A 6,000-nucleotide genomic window follows, 5' to 3' on the forward strand; every position below is an offset into this window, starting at 1 on the left:
TGTTGGGTAGGTACCGTCTCTATATGTTACCAACTTGTTCTTCCCAAGCGCTTAGTACAGTGCTCTGCACACAGTAAGTGCTCAATAAATACGATTGATTTCTTCTCCATCCAAACGGCTACCACATTAATATGAGCACTTATCTTATCCCGCCTTGATTACTGCATCAGCCTCCTTGCTGACCTCCCAGACTCCAGTCTCTACCCACTCCAGTCCATACTTCACTCTGCTGCCTGGATCATTTTTCTAGAAAAACGTTCAGTCCAGCGGCTGCCCATCTGCATCAGACAGAAACTCCTTACCACTGGCTTCATAGTACTCAATCACCTTAACTGCTCCTACCTCACCTTGCTGCTTTCCTATGAGAAGTAGCGTGGCTCAGTGGAAAGAGCACGGGCTTTGGAGTCAAATGTCATGGGTTCAAATCCCAGCTCCCCCAATTGTCAGCTGTGTAACTTTGGGCAAGTCACTTAACCTCTCTGTGCCTCAGTTCCCTCATCTGTAAAATGGGGATTAAGGCTGTGAGCCCCTTGTGGGACAACCTGGTTACCTTGTAACCTCCCCAGCGATTAGAATAGTGCTTTGCACATATTAAGCACTTAATAAATGCTATTATTATTATTACTATTATTATTATTATTACTACAACCCAGCCCGCACACTTTGCTCCTCCAATGCCAACCTACTCAATTTCTTCTATCTCGCCACCAACCTCTCGCCCATGTACTGCCTCTGGCCTGGAATGCCCTCCCTCTTCATATTTGAGAGATCATCACTCTCCTTATCTTCGAAGTCTTATTGAAGACCACACCTCCTCCAAGAAGCCTTCCCCGACTAAGCCCTCATTCCCTCTTTTCCCACTCCCTTTTGTGTCACCCCTGCACTTGGATTTGCACCCTTTATTCACTCCTCCCTCAGCACTTACGTACATATCCATAGCTTATTTATTTATATTTACATCTGTCTCTCCCTCTGGACTGTAATCTCATGGGCAGGGAACGTATTCGCCAACTCTGAGGTGTTGTACTCCCCCAGGCGCTTAGTACAGTGCTCTGCATACAATAAATATGATCAATTGATTGACTGAAGGATGCTGAGAGCAGAGGAACGTGTGCCCTTTCACCCTTGAATGAGCCCCAGTCCAGGGTGTTTATGTCCTCCTCCGTCCCCATGGCAATGGCCAGTCTGGCACTGGGGAGGTGTCTCTGCCCAGGAGGGTACACAGTCTCTTGTAGTGATCATTTGGTCAGGGTGCATAGCACTGGACTAGGCTCTTGAGAAACATTCAGGACACTTCACCCCACTCCTCAAAAAACTCCAGTGGTTGCCCAGCCACCTCCACGTCAAACAAAAACTTATCGTTGGCTTTAAAGCAGTCCATCACCTTGCCCGCTCCTAACTCACCTCGCTACTCTCCACTACAACCCAGCCCACACATTTGGCTCCTCTAGTGCTAACCTTCTCACTGTGCCTCGATCTCGGCAATCTCACCACCAACCGCTCGCCCAGCCTCTAGCCTGGAATGCCCTCCTTCCTCAAATCTGAGAGACAGTTACTCTCCCCACTTTCAAAGCCTTATTGAAGACACTTTTTAGACTGTGAGCCCACTGTTGGGTATGGACTGTCTCTTATATGTTGCCAATTTGTACTTCCCAAGTGCTTAGTACAGTGCTCTGCACACAGTAAGCGCTCAATAAATACGATTGATGATGATGATGACACATTTCTTCCAGGAGGCCTTCCCTAAGCACCCCCTTTCCTCTTCTCCCACTCCCTCCTGTGTCGCCCCGACTTGTTCCTCTATTCTTCCCCCATCTCAGCCCCACAGCACTTACGTACATACCTGTAATTTTTTTTTATATTAATGCCTGTCTCCCCCCTTCTAGACTGTAACCTCGCTGTGGGCAGGGAATGTGTCCATTTAGGGTTGTATTGTACTCTCCAAATGCTTAGTACAGTGCTCTGAACACAGCTAAGCACTCAATAAATACAACAGAATAAATGAATGCTAGAGAAATGATATGGTTCTCTCCCAGCTGTGGGCAGGGAATGTGTCCATTTATTGTTGTATTGTACTCTCCAAGAGCTTAGTACAGTGCTCTGAACACAGTAAGCACTCAATAAATACAACTGAATGAATGAATGCTAGAGAAATGATATGGTTCGCTCCCGCTCCAGACAGTAAGCTCACTGTGGGAAGGCGATGTGTCTACTAACTCTGTTGTATTTTACTCTCCTAAGTGCTTAGTCCCCTTTCAGGGTCGCATCTGGAGAGTTTCCAGTATTCTACCAAATCTCAACTACAGGAGGGAGAGTCAAGCAGTGGCCCCAGTGGCATGGAAGAGAGTCAAGGGTGTATATATATATATATATATATATATATACATATATATATATATATATATACACACACACAAATATATATATATTTGTACATATTTATTACTCTATTTATTTATTTATTTTACTTGTACATATCTATTCTATTTTGTTAGTTATGTTTGGTTTTGTTCTCTGTCTCCCCCTTTTAGACTGTGAGCCCACTGTTGGGTAGGGACTGTCTCTATATGTTGCCACCTTGTACTTCCCAAGCGCTTAGTACGGTGCTCTGCACACAGTAAGCGCTCAATAAATACGATTGATGGATGGATGGAAGGGTGGAGACTCAAGTTTACAGCGTGGAAGGAGGCAATAGTAAACCAATTCCATATTTTTACTAAGAAAACTCTATGGATACATACCAGAATAACTGCAGTTGGACGTGGGGCGTTCTGGCAGAGATGTGTCCATGGCGTCCGTAAGGGTCAGAGATGACTCGACAGCTTTTAAGACAAGTGCTTAGTACAGTGCTCTCCACACAGTAAGCACTCAATAAATACCATTGATTGACTGATCCTGCCTTGAGGAGTTTCTAATCAAATACAGGAGGCCAGTCAGGAAAACATGCAGTGAACGTAAAGATACCCAAGAGTGGCTGGAAGAATAGGGTAATGACTTCCTCTTAGACACTTGTCCTTCATGCCATGTTTTCCCAAGCTACAGAGAAATAGTACAAGGCAAGACTGATGAGGTAAAAATGTACCTGTAATTTATTAATTTATTAATTCGTAATAATGTCTATCTCCCCCTCTAGACTGTAAGCTTGTTAATGGGTAGGGAATGTGTTCGTTTATTGTTACAGTGTACTCTCCCAAGCGCTTAGGACAGTGCTTCGCCCACAGTAAGCGCTCAGTAAATATGATTGAATGAATGGAAGGGCAAATCAGGACAGTTAAAACTACTTAGCTACTTGGTGTTTGTGGTGGTGTGGGAATGAAAGCAGAGAGACATTAATGATCCACTTGAGGTTTCAGGGTTGGGGAATGGGTAGGACACTGCTGTTGTCACAGATACTGCAGTCAAATAGACGGAGAAAGAGGTAGCAGGAGAGGGAGTGCCCTTTAATCCCCCCCATTCTCATAGACGGAGAAAGAGGTAGCAGGAGAGGGGGTGCCCTTGAATCCCCCCCATTCTCTTTCTCCCAAAAGGAGGAAGAGAACTGGGATCCAAAAGCCAGGCAAGGACACAACGAATGGATTTTCAATCCAAGTAAAACCTTGTTCACATGGCCGGTGCTTTCTTTGGCTTTGGTCTCTAGATGCTTTCAGAAAGGCATTTTAAGAACCACACCTACCACTACTCCAGCAACCCCCTTGGCCTGTCTGTGCTCGGGACTAAATGAAACAGAACAAGGTGTGCGGGCTCCAGGTTCTGGTGCCAACTGGAGAGCAGGTGGCCTTTAATCAATCAATCAATCAATCAATCGTATTTATTGAGCACTTACTATGTGCAGAGCACTGTACTAAGCGCTTGGGAAGTACAAATTGGCAACACATAGAGACAGTCCCTACCCAACAGTGGGCTCACAGTCTAAAAGGGGGAGACAGAGAACAGAACCAAACATACCAAGAAAATAAAATAAATAGGATAGAAATGTACAAGTAAAATAAATAAATAAATAAATAGAGTAATAAATATGTACAACCATATATACATATATACAGGTGCTGTGGGGAAGGGAAGGAGGTAAGATGGGGGGATGGAGAGCGGGACGAGGGGGAGAGGAAGGAAGGGGCTCAGTCTGGGAAAGCCTCCTGGAGGAGGTGAGCCTCCTTTAGTCTGGCCTTGGAAACAACCCATACTTTCCTGCCCAACTGGCAACCTGAAGACACGTGAGCCCGTTGTTGGGTAGGGACCGTCTGTATATGTTGCCGACTTGTACTTCCCAAGCGCTTAGTACAGTGCTCTACACACAGTAAGCACTCAATAAATACGACTGAATGAATGAATAGAGCCCGGTGGGCAAATGGAAAGGGATGGCAGGCGTGGGCACAGACCTATAAGGTTGCAGTGATGGTTCGGGGACAAATGAGAAGCAGCGTGGCCTAGTGCATACAGCCCAGGCCCGGGACTCAGAAGGACCTGGGTTCTAATCCCGGCTGCGCTACCTGCCTGCTGTGTGACCTTGGGCATGTCACTTCACTTCTCTGGGCCTCAGTTACCTCATCTGTGAAATGGGGATGAAGAGCATGAGCCCCATGTGGTACAGGGATTGTCAAACCTGATTAGCTTGCATCTACCCCAGTGCTTAGAACAGTGCTTGACACATAGTAAACACTTAACAAATACCATTAAAAACAAACTGACTCTAGGCCCAAGATGAAGAGCCCAACTTGGTTTGGATTCTTACAGCAGCTGAACCAGTCATCTTGCTCAGGAAATCTTTCCAGCCTCATCAGGGTAGGCAAATATTGCCCTCCAGTACAGAACAGGGAGCGGCACTTTGTCTGCCAGAAGCATGAATAATTGACTAATTAGGGTATTTATTCAGCACTTAATCTGGGCTGAGCACTGTGCTAAGCACTAATATTAAGAAGAAGTAGTAAGAGTATTTACTGAGCACTCCCCTGGGTGCAATGCCCTGTACTAAGCACTTGGGAAGCACAAAACGAAGAAGTGACATATCCTCTAGCCACAGGGAATTTACAAATTAACAGGGCATCTGGGCATACAATAATTTAGAAATAGAAGAGTCAAAATAAATAATTCAGCGTTCAGTTGAATACACATAAATCCAAAAGTGCTGAAGATGGGAATATGACTTATGTATGCATGGATATATGATTACATATAGGTGTATATACATATGTATGTATATATACACATATACTATATGTGTGTATGTATGTGAGTATATATGTATACAAAAATTCATAAGTGATGACCTAGATGGAATGACTGGGAAAGAAAAATCCCACTGGATGCTCCCCTTTAACCCCCACAGAATGTGGTGTGGCATGCTCAGCCCCCCAGATTTTGCCTCAGAGGAAGTTCCTTGTGGACAGTGACTACCAACTCGGTTATATTACTGTCTTTCAAGCGCTTAGTGCAGTGCTTTCCACAAATTAGGTGCTCAGTAAATAGGATTGAGACCCAAGTCCCAAGCCAGATGGGGCCCAACCCTCATATTACAGATGGCCAATATTATCTGGCAGATTCTTCACCTAGGGAAGTGATTAAAAAGGGGTTCCAAGAAATAAGGAAGGCCCAGCCATTACCACAACCCATTCACTACATGAAACAATGAGTAGAAAGCGTGGCTCAACAACATTGGTGGTTTGATACTCCTGCAAGCGGTGGAACCCGCTTATTTGTTTGTTTACCTTAAGGAGGTAGGGTTCTAGCAAAGCAGTTGTTAGCCCAGTTTTCTCAGGGATAAAGTTTGTTGATGGTTTGCACGCTCAGCACAAGGAAACTAAACACTAATTGAAAGCCACCAAATAAGAGCCTTAAACCACAAGCCTTAACTTTAAACAAATTGGAACAGAAGAAGAGAGAATACTGGGCCAGGCCAATGGTCCATCCAGCTTCCTATTGTCTCCCACAGAATTAAATAAATGAATAGGGATTAAACTCAGGATAATTATCCAGTCTTCTAGAAGGAAACTTGAGTTGCTTAAA

Source organism: Tachyglossus aculeatus, chromosome 21 (genome assembly GCF_015852505.1).
Source record: "Tachyglossus aculeatus isolate mTacAcu1 chromosome 21, mTacAcu1.pri, whole genome shotgun sequence".
In the NCBI taxonomy this organism is placed as follows: Eukaryota; Metazoa; Chordata; class Mammalia; order Monotremata; family Tachyglossidae; genus Tachyglossus; species Tachyglossus aculeatus.